Genomic DNA, 21458 nt, shown 5'->3' on the forward strand with positions numbered 1-21458 from the left:
TGGTTGGGACAACATTGACAGGCAGGAAGAAACCACCCCAGAGGCTTCATAGCTGGCCACTCCTTATATCTTATTTACCAGAATTGGGTTGCTAGCTAGTCCCTAAAACAGTGACTGACAAGAAGCATGGGATTACCATGATTGGTTAGTGTTTATCTGGCTTTTGACAGTTCTTATACAGGACTATGGCATGCGTTGCTGGACATTTAGCATCTCTGGTGCCTTCCTACTAAATTTAGTATCAACCCCAGGCATTGTGACACCAAAAAAAAAAAAACAACAACAAAAAACCCTTTTCCCCTCCATCCCACACACACTCCCTAGAGAAATGATACTGGTTAAGAACCACTGGCTTAGACCAGTTGGGATTTACCTTGGAACTGAATTATGTGTGCATAGTTTTCTTTTTCCTGATTGGTTTGGAGGGAAGAGAGGAACTAAGCAGTATTGAAGTTCTGTTGTCAAGGAAGTAGGGTGGGGAATGGTGGGTAGGTAATTAACATTCTGCCATGAGAATTAAACATTTTCTTTTAGATCCTTGATAAAATAAACATCTCAACTTCACACTTGAAGCCCTTCTTTTTTTTTTTTTTTTTTTTTTTTTTTTGAGTTCCCCTCCACTCCCCACGGGAAAAATCTCTCCCAGTAGGATACTCATTTTTTGAATACTGTAGTAACTTTCAGACTGGTGGCCCGCTCTGTCTTTCCCTCCTTCATTACTACATGAAGGGCCTAGTCCTGTATACTGATTTCCTTTACTCAGATACCTATCTCCAGTGGTGCTCAGCTATCTCAGCAACTCAGTTGGCACTCAAAGGCCTCCATAAATCCACAGATGGCTTCACTGCCTTTCTCTTACAAATGTAATCCACTGCTTACTGATTGACTTGTCATCTCTATGGAAGATGTACCTCTCTAGGCCTGACCCCTCTCTGAAGGTATTAGTACTAACCAACAAATTTTTCCATTTCTTTTTTTTTTAAATAAATTTATTTATTTTATTTATTTATTTTTGTCCGAGTTGGGTCTTCGTTGCTGCATGCGGGCTTTCTCTAGTTTCAGCGAGCAGGGGCTACTCTTCATCGTGGTGCACGGACTTCTCATTACGGTGGCTTCTTATTGTAGAGCACGGGCTCTAGAGCGCAGGCTTAGTGGTTGTGGTGTGTGGGGGCTTAGTTGCTCTGCGGCATGTGGAATCTTCCCAGACCAGGGCTCGAACCCGTGTCCCCTGCCTTGGCAGGCGGATTCCTAACCACTGCGCCACCAGGAAAGTCCCTACAGTGGCTTCTTTTGTTGCGGAGCACGGGCTCTAGGCATGCAGGCTTCAGCACTTGTGGCTCGCAGGCTCTAGAGCCCAGGCTCAGTAGTTGTGGTGCATGGGCTTAGTTGCTCTGCAGCATGTGGGATCTTCCCGGACCAGGGCTCAAACCCATGTCCCCTACATTGGCAGGCGGATTCTTAACCACTGCACCACCAGGGAAGCCCTCTTTTCCATTTATTTTCTCACGTAGCCAACTTGCATTTCCCTCCTTTCAACTCAGCATGGCCATTGAAGTGTGATTGAAGTGATCTGTGTCACTTGCGAGCAAAAGCTTTAAGAATCCGTGCACAATTTCTCATGCTCTTTCCTTCTGGCACAGTGACGGAAAGTTTTAGTTATCTATTGCTGCATAACAAACCATCCCAAATCTTGGTGACTTAAAACCGTAACCATTTTATTATCGTCAATGGTTTTGTGGGTTGAATGGGCTCATGGGCAGTTGTCTAATCTTGCTTGGTGCCTCTCATGTGGTTCCAGCCAGGTATTGTTGGACTGGAGTAATCTGGAGGCTCGATGGGGATGCTAGAATGGCTGAGCCTTTCTTTTTCCAGTGTTATTCCAGGGCCTCAGTTTAAATGGCTTCTCCTGCAGAGTAGCCTGACTTCTTACATGGTGGCTCAGGATTCTTCAAACCGCAAAAGCAAAAGCTTCCAGGTGTTTGTAAGACTTAGGCTTGGAAATAACGCATTCTATTGGTTAAAGCAGTCACATGGCCAACTCAGTTTGAAGGGGAGGGTAAATAAACTCCACCTCTTCATGGGGATTGGGGAGAAGAGTGACAAAGGATTTGTGGCCTTATTTAATCTACCACCCCAACGATGTTCCACATGGTGGCTGCTTCCATCAGCCAGGGTCCTAGGGTCAGGACAAAGTGGAAAAGAATCCTTAACTAATACACATGGTTGTATGAGTGAGAAATACATTTCTGCTGTTCTAAGTCACTGAGATATTTGTGGTTGTTTGGTAAAGCCTGATCGATACTAATACAAAAATTGGTACTGGAAGTAGGGCACTGCTGTAACAGAAACCTAAAATATATGGCATTGACATATATGACTATGCTACAAATGTTAGTGGTTGGTTGTTAGGCAGCATCCAGCTCTGATTCACTTAGGAATCTCTCAGCAAATGTAGCTTAGAAATTTGAGCTCAATAAATATTTCTTAAATAAGATAGACTGTTTCTTGTAATTCTGTTCTATTTCTCTATTTTAGGGGAAAACACTTCTTTCCCACATCAGATGTTTCTTAAAGTATGGAGGGGGTGCCACTAACATAACACTCGATACCTCATTCCAGCGCTTCTAACAAGTTTCCTGATGTGTAAGTTTGGCGTGTGCAGCCCACCTTCTTCCTCTCTCCTTTCTCATGGGAGCCAGGCCGCCCACAGAAAGTATGCTTTCTACTCTGCTGCTTCATACCACAAGTTTCACAGGGGTGTGCCCATGCCAGGGGGGCCTGTCCAGGACAAGGGAGGCTTGGGGTAAGCTTAACAGGATAGGCGCTCTGGGGGAAGGGGAGCTTCAAGCTTGGGAGCTAAGCTCACTGCCAAGGAGTGAAAAAACCTGTTGTTTGAACTTTAATTCACAAGCGCAAGAGTGTTAACAAGTTGGAAGTTAATAATTTTGGACTTTAACATGAAGTCGGTACTGATTACTTTGGGCTATAATTCAGAAGAACAAGATAATGTAATGTCTGAACTTTTCATTTCTTGCTGGAAAATTCATATTGGAAAGGGGTCATAATCAGATTGAGGATGTCTTTTTGGCTCTTAATTTTTATAGTATTTTTATGTTATCATTTGATCTTCTTTTAGAACTTCTGATAATGTTGAACAAGGTAGTGAGACATAATTTGAGGTGGCAATAGAACAGGTTGTGAATTATAGCCTTGCGTACAGAATAGCATGGGAGCTGATTTAATTGATGTATTGTTCTGACCCATTCAGGGCATTCTGGGAACAAAACCTACCCTTTACCAGTGGCCCCAAGAGATTCCACAAAAGAGGTGAAATCAGTATTGAAGTGGCCTTATGAAGATGGGAGCAGGACTACCCTAACTGACTGCTGACTTCTTACCCAAGGGGGATAACCATGTCCTAAGGTGATCTCAGTGGGTAAGCTGAAAGGGTTAAAGCAATGGTCTTTATACATTTTTACTGACATACCACCCAAAATAATTTTTAGGTTCACATGTAAAAGTTTTTGTCCTTAGTTGCAAAAGATGTAATTTCTGGTGTAATCTAAATATGAATATTTTAAAGTATAAAGGGTTATATCACTTAAAAATGCATTTAGTGAAATTAAATCCCATAGAAATTGAATACTCACCATCATCCATATTTACAGAAATTTTACATTACTCTTTTTTCTCTTTGAATTTGTGTTTTTACTCTACTTCCCCACAGAAGTCTTAAAAATATATTTTATGCTCAAACGTATTTTATTGCTTACCCTATCATTCTTTTTGGCAGTCAAAAAATTGTTTATAATTAAAAAAATTTTCTACCACCAGAAGGTTCTAAATGCCAAAAATTTCTTTTGGATTGAGTTATTTTTACAATTATTACTAGTAATACATAATTAATCTTAAATACATTACAAATTTTCCCAAATAATTACTAAAGAGAACTAAAATTTTACTGGAAATATGCCTCTTAATGAAATGGATGAAGCTCCTTCTCTCCAGTTAGTTCATGAATGTAATTTCCTGCTAGGACACAATAAGAAAACAAGTTGGGGGACTATTAGGTGCAGGGCTTACAAAAGATGAATAAATGATGTTCAATGCATTATTTACAATAAAAAACTATATATCTAAATCTAAGTTTATTACATAAAAGATAGGAATGAATAATGAGGTGAGAAATGGTTAACAAATAATAATAAGCAGAAGTGTTTGGGTAAGAAAACAAGTATAGACTTACTATATTCAGTAATCTTCAGGTAAAAACTAGTGAAAATATTTTCTCCCATGAGTCTGAATAATTGTTAAAAAAGCACTACAAAACATTAATGTATCTGTGATATATATTCCTTTTATATGTAACATTGATCTGTTAGAAGGAAATTTGGAATTTTTTTAACATCCTTTTCCTTGAAATCATCTGAAATATGCAGTTGAGACACAGGACGATGGCACCAAGTTCTCTCTCATTACTGAGCAGATGTGCCTTGTAACTGGTATTTCCCAGAATGTTTTCTACATATCTTCCATTTTTGAATTCTGAGAGAGATATCTGGAGCATGAAACTTTGCTGTGGGTTTGTTACCCACATGAAATAGGGCTCAACCTCCTTCAGTATTTCTTTTTGCTATCTCAACAGTATTGTTTGACACCATCAGGAAATGGAAGAGGAAATGGCATTAGGCAAAAATGATCGTAACTCTTGCCACCCTGCTCTACAATTATCTGAACTCAGAACACCCCCACACAGACCAAAATACCCAATTTCTAGCACCATGCTTTTCTCTTAATAGAAATATATTTAAGATAAGGAAAGCCAGGAAATCCTCCTGCTACTTATAATGCATTGATTAAATTAAATATTGACATCAATATTTAGAATTGTTCCTTTGTATGGTGCCTTAGATGCTTTTTGCACATGGGAGCAAGTTATAGTAATATCTGGGATGGGTGAGAGGATGCCTGTCTTTTATAAGTGAGAAAAGACTGATTTTAAAATAGAATTGGAAAAATTGAATTGTTGTGAAATCTCAACCTCAGTCGTATTTTAGACAGCTCAATTTTAGGAAAGAGTAGGTGAAAGTTGAATAAATGGAATTGATTTCCTTAAAATTATCTGTGCTTGTATTCCTCTTGGAAAGTAGAATCCCAGGGTAGATTTATTCCAGTTTGGAGATTACTAGGTTAAGAGAATAAAATTATGTGGGGAATGTGGTGTAAGTTGCAGGGGGTTTTGTTAACATTCCTGGTGTCTTGGGCCAGCCTTTCCTCTTCCCCATTGAGTAAGATACTACATAGTGAGAAGCTGCATGAGAAGGCTCAGCCCTTTGGCCAGTCTTACCCTTGGGGCCAGGCTGCCATCAGGAATCATGACCTCTAGTCTATTCCTTTATGCTGCAAAATTTACAGGGACAAGTCTTTGGAGTAGGTGGAGGGGAGAGTTTCTGTAATCCTGTTCTGCCAGTCAGCAACCCAGTGTCAAGTCTGCCTTGTCCTAGGGTTCAGTGTTGGGAGGCCCACTGGCGCCATCTCGCCTCCAGCGTCAGCTTTATCAGGAAGAGCGACAGTTCTCAGCTGTCTACTCTTTTTCCTGTTTTTCAGCTGGCTCACAACTTGGTAGGAAGAGGGATGTGGTTCACTGAGTCCCCTAAACGTTCTCAGTCCTTAACAGTGCTGTGCATATTAACACAACAAATACTACTGTGAATTTTCCTATGTTTTTTAGCCATGAAATTACATTCAATCTTACCTGGTTTTTTTCTAATAATATTTTGTGTATATTTCATAGATTTGTACACACTAATGAGTGTAGTTTGTTTTCAAAATGGTATTTTCTTAAGGACTGTTACTGGGCAATATATGAAACATCAGAATAGTTAAGTTCAGGAGAAAGAGAATTGCTCTGTCGCCTTAAACAGCTAGTTCAAGACACATTGTTGCCAGAGTTTCATAGAAGGTGAATGAATACATTAAGAGGTTGATTCTAAGGAAATCAGGCTTGCCATTCTGTTTCTTCCTGTACTGTAAGTTACTTGGCCTGCTAAGACTTTTAACATTCATAAAACAATGATATAAAATATGGCCCTTATATGAGACAATAAGATTATAAAGCAAAATAAAGATGTGATAACTGTGATAGAAGCTCTGAGCTTATAGATCTCTAATATTGCAAGGAAATGGCACTTCTTAAAGTGACACAAATTTTTGTTTTGTAAGCAACTTGGGTCTTTAGAAAATGAGCTGCTTTTTAGATTACAAAAAAAAATCAGGAGCTTAAATCTTCAGTTTAATGAAGAATAAACTGTTCTTGAATCTTCTGTCATAAATTGGCATGCATAATTCAAATATTGTCATACACTAGCGGAAATTTTGACTGACTTTGACTTTGTTATGGTTACTGAAAGGAGATTCTCCAGCAGAACACAAATTTTTATTGGCAAGCAGGTGCAGGAATTCCTGATGAGAAGAACCAAAGGATCACAACTTTGATTCTTCTTTTTTCTCTTGCCTGCAACATCCAATCAAAGATCAAGTCCTGTTGATCCTACCTCCAAAATGTTATCCCAAATTTGACGGACTACTTCTCACTATGTCTACTGCTACCATCCTGGTACAAGCCATCAGCAGCTCTCATTTAGACCATGACAATAGCCTCTTGTCTGGCTCCTGGGTTTCCACTCTTGCCTTCCTAGAATTCATTCTCAATCATTAGCCATTTAACAATATAAATCAGACTATCACTTCCCTACCTATACTTCCCTAATGTCTTTCCCTTGCAATTAGAATAAAATCCAAGCTCCTCATCATGGCCCTTATGATCTGTTGTACATCTACCCTCTGATTGCTCTTAACTCACATTCTTTGTTCATTATGCTCTAGCCAAATTGGTTTTCTATCTTTCTTTGAATGCAGCAAGCTCATTCCTACCTTTGAGATTTTGCATTTGCTCTTTTTCCAGCCTGGAATTCTCTGCTCCCAGATTTTCTCATGGCTGATTCATTCTCATTACTTAGGTCGCAGCTCAAATGTCCATCCCTCAGAGAAGCCTTTTATCCTGACCACACATCTAAAGAGCTGTCACCCCTTCTCCCCAACTTTAATCATTTCCTATCCTGCTTAATTGTTTTCACAGTATTTAGTACTGCCTGAAACTCTATTGCCTTAATTGTTTTCACAGTATTTAGTGCTGCCTGAAACTCTCTTATTTTTCACATGTTTATTATTTGTCCCTCTGCTAACCCCCACTAGAATGTGACTCCATGGTGGGTAGGGCTCGTCTGTCTTGTTCCCTGCTATATCCTCAGTGCTTGGAATGAAGGTTGCCATTTAGTGGGGGTTTATTACATATTTGAATGAGTGAATGACTCAAGGTCCAGATGTAGCCAGAGAAGGCCTCCCAAGAAGCCTTTACCTTAGTAATTTACCATAGTTCAGAGTTGTGGCCCTTTTGTTTTAAATGCTCAGATGTCAGCTTTTGCCAGCACATGGAGGTTTTTTCCTCCAGGGCAGAACTTACGTTAATGAAAGTATAAGATTGTAAAATCCCTATACCAATTTATTAGTTTTCAGTGAGCAATATAGCTGTCACATGGACCCAGACTCGTAGTAATATGATCTGTTGTGGATTTTCTGCCTATCAGCTAGCACAGATAGGATAGGGCATTAAGTGAGAAACTATTTGGGAAAACATGGAATACAAAAAAGGAGAAAGAGTTAGATGGCTTGTATGTTTCAAAACATTTGTTTATTTAACAAATATTTATAGATTTCTGACTTTGTTTTGTGTTCTGTGCTAGGTACTGAAGAATCAACAAGGAATACTATTAAGCACCAGCAGTTTAGTTGGAGAGGCAGACAATAAACTGACAATTACAGATCAGTGTCAAAAGTTCTCTATTTAGGTTCATGCCAGGGTGATGTAGGAGGACCTAGAAGGGAAACTGAGCCTTGGGGGATCAAGGTGAGCTTCTCAGGAGATAGGATTATTTGAGCTGAACTCTGAAGAGTTAGCCAGGCAGAACAAGGAAAGGTATGGGGAGCACTGCTGGCAGAAGCTGCAGCCTGAGCAAAGGTCAGCTGGAGAGAGCAGAACCTTCTAAGAACTACAAGTAGTTCAGTAAGGTTGAGGAAACGTGGAATGAGAAGCCTGGCTATCAGACTCACAGACCTAAGTAGGTCTGGACTTTATCCCTATAAAAGGGAGCTACTGAAAGTTTTTGTTTTGGTGAACGGGCAGAGTACATCTTTCAGACTGCCCTAGTACAGCCAATACTTTGCATTCCTTTCTGCCAAAGAACTTTCCATGAATATCTGGAGAAAGTCCACGCTCCTCCTCCGAGAACACGCAGTCCTTCCTTTACTACCCCCAGCCTTATACCTGCTATACCTGCTGCCTCCACAGCGCACTCTGTACTCCAGACCCACCAAACTTCCCAGCTTCCAGACTCACTTCCCGATCTTTAATTATGCTTTTGTAGCCTCCACTCCTGCTAGCACTCTCACCAGGCCACTTTCAAAAAGTGTTACTGGATTAGTCTTCCAACCTATAAAGGCAATACATGTTCCTTGCAACACAGAGACATGCAGAGGAAGAGCTAAAACCTTCTCCTTTCCTCTCACCACCACACACACATACATAGTGTGCTTTAAAACATAGATACACTTTTAACTAAAATATATCTATGCTATACAATTTGTACAGTTCTTCCCTGCTCCCCCAACAGAATATCCAGCATTTGCTGGATTCCAGGCCCTATGCTTTATCTCATTTACCCCACAACTACCATACAAGGTAGGTACTGTGATCCCCAGTGGATAGACAAGCAACTGAGTTGTGACTAATTTGCCCAAGGTTGCACAGTTGGTGGGAGCAGCAATTTGAACTTGGGCGACATGGCTCTCAAGTCCACTGCCTTTTGATATCTTCCAAATAATGCTATTTTTGTTCTTTTCAATAACTACGATATTTATATGGAGGTCCAGAATTTATTCAATTATTCCTCTGTTGATGAATGTTGAGGTTGTTTTTTGCCACTTAAAATGCCTCAATATGTAATTCTCCAAAGCAGGATTTGAGGTCAGAGGTCATACTTATTTTTAAATCAGTACGTGACCAAATAATGTTCCAAGGATTGTGTAGCATTTTCATATCCCCAAGAATCATGGGACAGTATCTGTTTCCCTGTACCCTCACTAGTTCTAATGATACTGATATTTTTAGGTTTGGGGTTTTTTTTTGGCACTTTGGTCAGTAGAGACAGTGCATCTTTGTTTTGTTTTGCATGTTTCCTGACTACAGGTGCAGTTGAGAATTTTTCTGTGTGTTTTTGAGATGTTTGCATTTCCTGTTCCATGATTTGTCTATTCATTTCCTCTCGTTCATTTTTTCTGTTGGATTGTTTGTCCTTGATCATTTTTGGGGGGGAGGGAGCATGTTTATAGTAGTAGTAATATTAACCCTTTTTCTGACGTGTTCAAATATTTCCTCCTCTTCTGTGTTCATTCACCTTTTGACTTTTTTAAGGCATCCTTTAATTTCATTTGTGTGTGCTCAAATCTATTGGTCTTTCCCGTCATGGCTTTTGGGCTTCTTGAAATTGACAGGTTTGGGCATCTCCCTTTATTAAGGATTGGACCAGCCAGCCAGGACTATCCTTGGAGGCTGCTTGATGGGCTTTGATGACTTTTCTCAGACTCTTATACCTTTGCTGCTACCTCGCAATCTCCTTCTGAGGGATCTGTTTTCTTGAGATTTGTTATTACATTCAAGCAAAGCCTTTCTGGCCTGGGAATCATTTGTCACTTATAAAAATGCATTTACATATCTTTGCTCTGATTCACTGTGTGCTCATTTTGTTTCTCTCTTCTAGTTTTAAGAAGCAATTACCATGGGGTCTTCTATTTTATGTATTGAGTTTTGGGCCATCTTTAGCCTCTGAGTTCTTAAGCTTTTTAGAGGCAGTTTAGAGGGAATATGTGCCCTTGGTATAAGACGTATGGATGGTGAAGATAAATTGGTAATGGGGAAGTTGTGGGCTTGAGAGTGAGTTTGATTCTGTCTTTGATTACAACTGTATAATCCTGGGGAGGTTGTTATATGTCTCAGGGCCCTTTTTCATAAAATGGAAGTGATAATAATACTGCTTTGAGTCCACTTTTTGACATAGGATAGGCCTCCAACAGTTTACTTAGACGTTTCTTCCTTTTTGGTCACATTTCAATAATATTTTAATGAGGTCAGGTCTTCACAAATTACCTTGGTATCCCTTTTGGCGAAACAAACTCTTTTCATTTGCTGTCAGCTTGTAAAAGAAGGATAAAATTTCTTGGCCTTAAAGACTGGCACTCTTTACAGCTCTCTGGAATGAACTGCCCATATTTCATTATTGAAGAGAGAAACATTTAAACTCTTAGTAGAAATTAAATTTGAGGCCATTTTACACAAACCATGGCTTAGGGCCAAGGCTACAAGACAGAGCATGTGTGGGTTGGGGGTAGACACTAGGGAGGAGTCTGGCCTGCATTTTGGTGGATTTCAAAATGTGTACCAGAATTTGTTCCAAGTCGTCACTAATGGGCTCATAGAAAAGAAAGTTACAGGGAATCTAGATTTATCACCCAGGCCTCTTCCCGTGCCCTCAAGCTGATGATCATGAAACCATTTAGCAAAGGCAGTTGGTTGAATTGCTCAACTGATAGTATTCCTGAATGATAACTAATTTTAGAGGATTTGGGGCTGAGTACTGATTCTGAGAAACTAAAAAGGAGAAGTGGGTCTCAGGAGAGCTTATGCTTCATCCTGTGTAATGATCTTTGTTCTTTGTCTCCCACCTCCACATTTGAGGCAGCATTGACCTGCTCTTTCATCAGGATCCAATAGACAAAGGGAAGGAGGCCTAAACCAGTTCCTGGCTTAAAAGTCTTGCTGTCCTTCAAGCTCAGGCCTTGAAGGATTCAGACTTTATGCAGGTACTCAAATCAACTAACATAGTTGAGCGCTATGTGTAAGACACTGTGTAGGATGGTGAGTGTGTATGTTTGAGAGAGGCAGAGAGACAGGGGTTGGAGAGGGAGAAGGAGGTATATAAGGCAGGTTTCTTGCCCTCAAGTAGCAGAGTTTGCTAGTAACTCGAATGCTTAAGAGGTCAGGCATATTAAGTTAGTTAAGTGACTTTGCATGTGTAAGAGAAACAAGAGAGTAAGCATGATAGTTGACAACAGATACTTGTGTCACTGACCATAGGATGTGGTGTGGGCTATGTTAAACTGGAGTGTGCATCCCTATTGAACAGGAACAGCCCATGCAAGGATCTAGCACAGTGGTTCTCAAAGTATAGTCTCTGGAGCAGCAGCATCAAAATCAACTGAAACTTGTTAGAAATGCTCTTTCTTCAGTCCTATCCCAGACCTAAGGAATCAGAAACTCTGAGAATGGGGTCTTGCAGCCTATGTTTTAATGATTTCTTGCTGTGATTCTTATGCTCCCTAAAGTTTGTGTTGCCTTGTGGGAATTTGGGCCCAGTGTTGCTAGATCTTTTGGTTTTTCAAGAAAAGCTAGAAAACTAAATTTTTTATGGGAATTTCGTGCTTTTTAAATATATATATATATATATATATATATATATATATATTTAAATATATAAATATATGGAGAGCATATATCTAATTTTTGTGGGGGAGGGAGCAGATGTACCCTTTGTAGGCCAAACAGCAGGCCAAGGAAAGCACATCTTTGGCCTTGGGGTCTCCACGCCTCCAGTTTCAGCTACAATAGAGTATTCAATATTTGACAACAGATTAATTGGAAATACTGTTGGACTAGAGGAATGACTCTCAGTGTGTGTTTGTGGGGGTGGGGTGGGGTGCAGCAGGACATTGGTGTCTGGCAGGAGGAGGCTTTTAAGAGCTGCACAGATCCTGATACTTTCCCAGCCCAGGTGCTTCCTTACTTCCTACCATGGTGAAAGTCCTAACATTGTCAGCCACTGTTCCTCTTGCAAGTCCAGAGCATCCCTTGGATATGCAGCAAAGGAGGAAAGAAGCCGTGTCACAGGTCTAGAGCACCGTGGTTTATAAACTGCTTTCACATCCATCCTTTCATCAGATCCTTACAACCTTGTGTAATAGGTGTGATGGTATTGTCTCCATTTAAAGCTGCTAAACTACGCTGAGAGAGGTCAAGTGATTTGTTGAAGGTCATGTAATTTGTAAGGGGAAAACATGAGACTAGATACCTAATCTTATAGTTTCTAAACTAGAGTTTTTCTCCCATATATAGTTTTATGTGTTTATCCATACTGTCACTAATTTTTTCTTTTTTCTTTTTTTGGCTGCACTGAGGCATGAGGGGTCTTAGTTCCCTGAACAGGGATCGAACCCGTGCCCGCTGCAGTGGAAGCAGAGTCTTAACCACTGGATCACCAGGGAAGTCCCTACCATCACTAATTCTTGAAAGGATCTGATGTGGCTCACTTCACTATGACTGGTGACTAGTTTTTTGCCATTCCCATGACCAGGCCTCAGACGGTCCCCTCCCTGGCTTGGTGTGCTGCCTGGGACCCCAGATCTTCTTCTGTGGGCTGGGAAAGTATCAGCTTTTAAAAGTCCCCTCCTGTCAGACTCTAATGCCCTGCTGTTCCCTCCACCCCTGCAGACACACACACAGTCATTCTTCTAGTCCAACAGTACTTTCAATTACTCTGTTGTAACAAGATATTGAATCGCCCAGACCAGTCTTCCCTCTTGGGACCCTTCTCCATCACCAGCTTTCCTCCTGGGCTCTGTCTGTTTGTGGGGTTCTGGGTCTCCTTGTTCTGGCCTATCTTGTCACCTACTAAGCCTCAGGGGGACACTCTGAGTCCAGAGCTGTCCCCAGTACAGGTGATACGTGACCTGCACATCAGTTGTCTGGAACTGGACTAAGCACTGGGACTCATTTTACATAGGCTGCTGAATAGCAGCCAAAGCAATAGCTTTCTGACATAGGGCAAATTTGGATGATAGACAAAGGACATTATTAGGGGAGCTAGAATTTAGGATTCTTCAAGTATTCTCCCCAGTCTAGCTTAAAATGCAACAGTCATGCATCTGGGTAGCACTACCAGAAAAATTTTAGTAGTTTGAAATTTCTGGGGTTCGTTAAATGCTACAGTTGACCCTTCAACAATGGTGGGAGGGGGCTGGTGGAATTGGGGGACCCTCCTGGTGGAATCAAAAGTCTATGTATGGCTGCCTCTCCCGCTCGCTCCTCGGCGCAGCCTCTGCGCCCTGTGCTGCGGCAGCGGCACCCAGCTCTCCCCGACACGGATGGCGGCGCGGCGGGCAGGCTGGGCCCGGGCACCGGGCCGCGAGCCGAGGCGGCCCGGAAGCGCCCGCCAGAACACCCAGTCATGGATAAAAATGAGTGGTGCAGAAGGCCAAAGTGGCCGAGCAGGCTGAGCGAGATGATGACATGGCATCCCGCATGAGGTCTGTAACTGAGCAAGGAGCTGAATTATCCAATGAGAAGAGGAATCTTCTCTCAGTTGCTTATAAAAATGTTGTAGGAGCCCATAGGTCATCTTGGAGGGTCATCTCAAGTACTGAGAAAAAGACGGAAGGTGCTGACAAAAAACAGCAGATGGCTGGAGAAGACAGAGAAAATGGAGACCGAGCTAAGAGGTCTCTGCAATGATGTACTGTCTCATTTGGAAAAGTTCTCAATCCCCAGTGCTTCACAAGCAGAGAGCAAAGTCTTCTATTTGAAAATGAAAGGAGGCTACTACCGTTATTTGGCTGAGGTTGTTGCTGGTGATGACACGAACGGGATTGTGGATCAGCCACAAGAAGCATACCAAGATGCTTTTGAAATCAGCAAAAAGGAAATGCAGCCAACACATCCTATCAGACTGGGTCTGGCCCTTAACTTCTCTGTGTTCTATTATGAGATTCTGAACTCCCCTGAGAAAGCCTGCTCTCTTGCAAAGACAGCATTTGATGAAGCCATTGCTGAACTTGATACATTAAGTGAAGAGTCATACAAAGACAGCACACTAATAATGCAGTTACTGAGAAACACCTTGACATTGTGGACATTGGATACCCAAGGAGACAAAGCTGAAGCAGGAGAAGGAGAGGAAAATTAACCGGCCTTCCAACTTTCATCTGCCTCGTTCTAAAATTGACACAGTAGACCGTTTGTCATCCATGCTGTCCCACAAATAGTTTTTGTTTACGATTTATGACAGGTTTATGTTACTTCTATTTGAATTTCTGTATTTCCCATGTGGTTTTTATGTTTAATATTAAGGGAGTAGAGCCAGTTAACATTTAGGGAGGTATCTGTTTCCATCTTGAGGTGGCCAATACGGGGATGTGGAATTTTTATACAAGTTATAAATGTTTGGCATAGTACTTTCAGTACATTGTGGCTTCACAAGGGCCAGTGTTAAAACTGCTTCCATGTCTAAGCAAAGAAAACTGCCTACGTATTGGTTTGTCCTGGTGGGGAATAAAAGGGATAATTGGTTCCAGTCACAGGTGTAGCTGTGGGTACTTTAAGGTTTGGAGCACTTACAAGGCTATAGTAGAAATAGATATCCCATGGATATTACATGTTAAACCATGTGTTATCTGTGGAATACTCAGTCTCAATGTGCACACCACTGACTACAGCTACAGAAGTGTTCCTTTAGTTGTGACCCAATTTACTCTGGATAAGGGCAGAAACGGTTCACATTCCATTATTTGTAAAGTTACCAGCTGTTTGCTTTCATTATTTTTGCTACACTCATTTTATTTGTATTTAAATGTTGTAGGCAACCTAAGAACAAATGTACAAGTAAAGATGCAGTAAAAATGAATTGCTTGTTATTCATTACTTCATGTATATCAAGCGCAGCAGCAAAACAAAAAACCCATGTATTTAACATTTTTTAGGTTTTTGTTTTGTTTTTGATACTTGCCTAACATGCATGTGCTGCAAAAATAGTTAACAGGGAAATAACTTGAGATGATGGCTAGCTTTGTTTAATGTCTTATGAGATTTTCATGAACAATCCAAGCATAATTGTTAAGAACACGTGTATTAAGTTCATGTAAGTGGAATAAAAGTTTTATGAATGGACTTTTCAAAAAAAAAAAGAAGAAGTCTATGTATGACTTAAAGTTGGTGCTCCCTATATGTCTCCACTTCCTCCGTATCAGCAGTTCTGGATCTGTGGTTTGAACCAACTGTGGATCGTGTTATACTGCAGTATTTACTACTTTAAAAAATCCGTATATAAGTGGGCCCATGCATTTCAAACCTGTGTTTTTCAAGGGTCATCTGTACTCTGAAGAATTCTGGAACGTGCAGGATTGGGTGGACATTGTGACTTCCTCCCTCCCTTCCTTCCTTCCTTCCTTCCTTCCTCCCTCTCTCCCTCCCTCCCTCCCTTCCTCCCTTTCTTTTTGTGTCTGTCTTTGACATAATCTTTTGAAGGGGTTGTTTCCTTCATGTCTGGAAACTGGCCAGGGAGGGATGGTGAGGAGAACTGGTTACTGCTGGGTATCTAGGTACTTACAGCAGGCCTCTGCATGTCAACTGTATGAAAAGCTGTTCAGTCTTCTCTTTCTTATCTTCACTCCAAACCATCACTGTGACTGACACTGTGTGTGTTGGAGAGGGAGAGGGATAGAGACAGAGAGACACAGAGAGTGAGAGACAGAGACAGAGAGACAAAGGGGGAGAGAAAGAGAGAGAGAGAGAGAGAGAGAAATACTTAGTGACCAAGAAAGCACTACAGTGCAGAAATGTCTTGGTACAACCCTGCTGTGAATATTTGTAGAAAGACATGGAGCATTTTGCCAGGACCTTTCTTTGCCCAGGATTGGCTTCAATTATAGTTTTTTATCGGGGATGGCAGGTCACCAGTGGGAAGGGTGTGTTTCAGCCTTATCTTGGATGCTTCCTTACTTTACTTGACTTAATTCAGAAACTAGAGAACAATTTAGTGTGTAGCTTGTACCATTTCCTTTGCATAAAATGAAAGTTTTATTTAAAGTCCTCATAATCATTTCCACTGTTTTTCAGGAGTGAGAATAATCAAATGAGAATTGTAAACACTTTTGAGACCATTTTTACTTGACAAAACAGTTCTCCTAAGCTAGATCTTTCCCTTTCACCGTCTCTGAAACACTTAGGGGCAGGAGAATCAGACTTTTATAGGAAGACTATGAATTCTTGTGCATTGTCACATACTGCTCAAGGTTTTTTTCAGTTTAATAATAAATATTTTAAAACCAGAAAGGGACTTATCAATATGCTGGTCTCCAACTTCTTCCAAAAGACATATAAAGAGCAAAGTATTTCTCAGATTATTTGAAAAATATAACAAGATGTTTTAAATTTCCCTCAGTGGCCACATAGAATGTCATTTATCTGTCTACTTCAACACAGAGGTGTTGGGTAGCAAGTGAAGGCTGAAGCTAATTTATACAGTTATGTGCCAGACCTGTTCATATATGTTTGTGTATAAATTCATACACACACACACACACACACACACACACACACACACATATTCACTTAATCCTCACAATAATGTATGGGTCAGGTACTATTATTATCACTACTTTACACATGAGCAAACTGAGCTACAGTGAGGTTAAGCAACTGTCCCAAGTCACACAGCTAAAAACTGATCACTTGCACCCAGGCGGTCTGTACTACGTGGACCCCCCTGACATGTTATTGCAGGGCTCAGCTGAGGATCAAGATTCCCCAGTGCTGGCACCTGTGCCAAAGTCGGCCCACAGGCCAGTTCTCTTGTGGGCCATGGCTGCTATCACTCAGCAACCCCCATAGGCTGCAATAGCTGACACCTACGGAGTCCTTACCACGTGCCAGCTAACGCGGGAAGTGTTTTACCTACATTATCTCACCAGTTCTCCCAAAAGCCTTATGAAGTAGGAGGAGTTTCACCTCCATTTTACGTAGGAGGAAACTGAGACCTAGAAAAGTTAAGTCACTTGTTCAAGATCAACAGCCAGTAGAGCCAAGATGTATCATTGTGCTATCCTACTCTCTTGCTCAGGAGCCAGGCTCCTAACTTCTTTGTGTTCCTAGTGAGTCTCCACCAGCACATATTTTCTATATGTTATGACTGTTTTGCTAGGAACTTCCTGAAATTAAGGGCTAAGAGTACTTTCAGAAAGAGAAATCCCAGTGTAACAGGGAATGTGGAAGAGAGGAGGTGACAGGGACTCTTCCCTTCAGGGGGATGTGTGCAAGCACATTACAGTGTGTTCCTGTTGGGGAAGGGGAGCACTGACTATGAAAATGGGAGCTCTCAAAATATTCACTGTGGGCAGTAACATCTTGGCCTTCATCCTTAGTCAACAATTAGCATTTGGTTCCACTTTATTTAATATACAATGTATCCTTCTCTTTTATTCTTTCATTTGGACACTGTTGATGCCTTAAATATTACAGCTGCCTACCTCAGCTGTAAAGCTCTAGCAGAATTACTTGAAAATAGAATCAACTCATCTACAGGCATACCTCAGAGATATTTCAGGTTCAGTTCCAGACCACCACAATAAAGTAAATATCTCAGTCAAGCCAGTTACACGAATTTTTTCCTTTTATAGTATATATACAGAAGTTATGTTTACGCTATAGTCTATTAAGTGTGCAATAGTATTATGTCTAAACAATGTACACACCTTAATTAAAAAATACTTTACTGCTGGGACTTCCCTGGTGGCACAGTGGTTAAGAATCCACCTGCCAAAGCAGGGGACATGGGTTCAATCCCTGGTCCGGGAAGATCCCACATGCTGCGGAGCAGCTAAGCCCGTGTGCCACAGCTACCGAGCCTGCGCTCTAGAGCCTATGAGCCACAACTACTGAGCCCACGCGCCGCAACTACTGAAGCCCGTGTGCTGCAACTACTGAAGCCCGCGCACCTGGAGCCTGCGCACCGCAACGAAAAGTAGCCCCCGCTCTCTGCAACTAGAGAAAGCCCACGCACAGCAATGAAGACCCAATGCAGCCAAAAAAAGAAAAACAAAACTTTATCACTAAAAAATGCAACCATCATCCGACAATGCAGGTTTGCCAAAGATCTTCAATTTGTGAAAAGCGTGGTATCTGCAAAGTAGAATAAAATGAAACACAATGAAATGAGGTATACCTGTATATAAACTATCAATATTATATTATAAAAAAGAATAATTGTAGTAATGCCAATTATTGTAAAATGAAAGTATAAATATTAGATTTTACCTGAGAATAATAAATGTTTAATTCTGGCATCTTCCCTAGATACCTCTTATTTCAACATCCTGTAAGCACTTACTCTCTTTCAGTCTCCCTGGTAGGTGCTGGGGCTATAAAGATAATAAGCCATGGACCTTGTCTTCAAGGAATGTTCACTCCCTATTGGGACACAACTGATAAAGGGTTTTGAAAACACAAAGTGCGGGATGCAATTCAGAGCAGAAGAGTTGGGGTGCAAATGCTGGCTGGGAAGCGTCCTGGAAGAGACAATCCTGGAGTGTCTAGTGTTTCACACTGATGGGGCAGGGTTCGTTGCTGAGCAAGTAGGCTCTGGTGTCAAGGGGATTCAAATCCTGACTCTGCCACTTACTAGCTCTGTGGCCTTGGGCCTTGATCTGGTCTCTCTAGGCCTTTGTTTCCTTAAGTGTAAGATGGGGTGACACTGTGAAGTTTACAGGTGGTTATGGGAATCGGGGGATGAAGCACTTAGAATACTTACAGAGTTAGGCTTAGCACAACGTAAGCATTCAGTATATGAGAGCTGTTTTTTTATAATGTGTAACAACATGAAAGCATTCTACATCTTCAAGTTTATGGACTTAGATTCTGCTTATCTCCTCAAATATTAACCACTTATCTAGATTTTCTAGTTTCTAGAATTCTTCTACAATGCCTCCATTTCTAAAACTACTGCCTACCATACTAAGGCAACTCTAGGGGAATACAGCCAGGGGAGGTGGTATTTGGGCTAAGGTGTGATATCAGGGATAACCTTACCCCAAAATGTCAAGAGCCTGTCATTTAAGACTTGAAGGATGTATTTTGGTCGAGGGTTTGGACAAATCTGACTGACTCTTGGGTAAGGGTAGATTCTAGATTTAAAATAAATCTTGTTCTTTTCTTTTCATTAGGTGTAAAGGTAAAACCCAATAATTATCCTCAAAATAAGGTGAACATCAAACCTCAAACCAAAGTATAAAAATAGAAATTCCTAATTGTTTCCAACTTAATTCTTTTAGTGAAAATATTAATGAGAAAAGTTGTCATCTAGGATCCCTGCCATTCCTTGGAAAATTAAGTTAAAAAAAAAAGTCATCTTGGATTTCAGTACAAATTTCAAATGTTATATTTTTAAACTTTGAAAGAGATGTGTAAGTTCAGTTTTTCCCATTGGCCTGGACTCGAGCACCTGCCTTTCTTTTGGACAGTTATATCACCATTAACAAATGCTCTGGAAGCTAAGATCCTTTGATAGTCAGCTGTGGTCATACAAGAAAATCCTCATGAGACATGCCAGGCAGGATAGTGTGAGCTCAGCCAGGCTGAGAACAGCCTCACTGAGAACCCTCAGGCAGCAGCATCTGTCTCTCTGTCTGCAGAGCAGCAAGGCTGCAAGTCGTCACAGTTTTTCTTTGGGGTCTATATCTTTTCCTTTCTCTGCCATTTCCCTCTCTTGGTCATGATTCTCCCCACTGACACAGGGCTAGTCTCTAGCCCCTCCCTCTGATAACAGTTGTTTCCACCCATTCTCAGCCTCCAGACTATTTTTTCAGAAGCCTGGGATCCTCTTTGTGATAATTCTCCCTGCCCCGCCTTTAGTCACTGCTTTCCTTCTCTCTCTATCAAAATGTGAAAGGATCATGAGGCCCAGATCAGGGCAGTGGGCGGGTGGTGGTGGTGGGGGTGTGTGTGTGTGGTGTGTGTGTGTGGGGGTGGGGGGGGTGGGGGGTCCATTTGTACATTCTGCCAGAGAGCTCTGCTGTCCCTGGGAGAAGGTGCCTGGGACTAACCACAGTGCACTTTCTGGAGGCCCAGGCCCCCTAGGCTGAGGTAATGAAGATGGCAGCAAAGACCCTGGCCACTGGCACCAGTAAATTCCCACATAGCAGGTCCTGCCCACTCCTCTCTCTTGCATCTTCACCCGCTCAGATTTAACCTCTTCCTTCCCTCTGCCTCAGAGACTTCTGTTGCATATTTTATGTTTTTCAGAATGCCTAGTGCTATTTTTTTTTTTTTTTTTGCAGTATGTGGGCCTCTCACTGTTGCGGCCTCTCCCGGTATGTGGGCCTCTCACTGTTGTGGCCTCTGCCATTGCAGAGCACAGGCTCCGGACGCGCAGGCCCAACGAGCACGGCTCACGGGCCCAGCCACTCCGTGGCATGTGGGATCCTCCTGGACCGGGGCACGAACCCGCGTCCCCTGCATCGGCAGGCGGACTATCAACCACCGCGCCACCAGGGAAGCCCAATGCCTAGTGCTATTTTAATAAACATTTAATTCTGTTTTCATACTATATTAAATACTTTGCCTGAAATTGGGATGTGACTCTCAATGCCTCATGTTATTTCTATGTCTGAAAATGAAGTTTTTGACAAAGAAATATGTTGGTAAAGTACAATATCTCCATCAATAGAAGCAGTTAATACTCAGTTGTCATTAAGGAATATTTAAATTTGCTTTTTGAAAAAATAGTGATTTGTTCATAGTGATTAGAGAATATAAATAGTAACGCATCAACAATTGTTAATTTCTTATCATATCTACGTTAAAATAACAATGAGGGAAATAAATATAGAAAGATTTCACTTATAATTCTCCCACTCCATATAATTACTATTTTTATCCTCTTGTGTTCTCTTCTAGGCCTAGGCCATGTGTTTGTGAAGCTGCCAAATGGGGTTCCTATTGCAGTTCTGTGGTAGAGGAATTCTTGTGAAAAACTGTGTTCCATTTGAGGGTTGTACTTCAAACTATCTCTAGTAGTACCCACATTCTAACTTGCTGTATTAGCCAGCTGTAGTCTGTTATATAGAACTCTGGCTGCACCATTATGGTATTGAGATGCATCTTTGTTTTTTTTTTTTTTTTTTGGTGGTGGCAGTGGAGCTATGACTTTACCACCAGTACGTGGAAGAACAGTTGCATAACACTAGGTTTTCATTGTATGTTTCATTGTATATATTGAGTTTGTGGGTATTAATAGGCCTTTACACGTAAGAGTTGAATTCCCTCTTTATCTTGGATTCCTGTGTACTGTTTACATCATGAAAAGTTCTCAGCTCAAGATAGGCAGTGGATAAGGCCTAAAGTAATAATCTACCTTATCCTCCAAAAGGGACAGCAGCATGTATTCCCAAGCTCAGTGGAGAAACAACTCCCTCTGGCCTCTCCCTTTTCCTAGTTTTCTTTCTGAAATTGTGTATTTCTTATC

At 41.3% G+C, this 21458-nt stretch overlaps 1 long non-coding RNA gene and 1 pseudogene across 1 annotated transcript in view; both read left to right on the top strand.

Annotated features, from left to right (window-relative positions):
* Positions 1–2542: 2542 nt before the first annotated feature.
* LOC132483606 (uncharacterized) overlaps positions 2543–21458 on the top strand; it is a 37210-nt gene continuing 18294 nt past the window's right edge. The window contains exons 1-2 of the long non-coding RNA XR_009531089.1: positions 2543–2643; positions 3269–3436. This is a non-coding gene — a long non-coding RNA (uncharacterized LOC132483606). The remainder of the gene's footprint in view (positions 2644–3268; positions 3437–21458) is intronic.
* On the top strand, positions 13333–14341 carry LOC132483601 (14-3-3 protein zeta/delta-like; annotated as a pseudogene).

This window comes from Mesoplodon densirostris, chromosome 1 (genome assembly GCF_025265405.1).
Source record: "Mesoplodon densirostris isolate mMesDen1 chromosome 1, mMesDen1 primary haplotype, whole genome shotgun sequence".
Taxonomy (NCBI): Eukaryota; Metazoa; Chordata; class Mammalia; order Artiodactyla; family Ziphiidae; genus Mesoplodon; species Mesoplodon densirostris.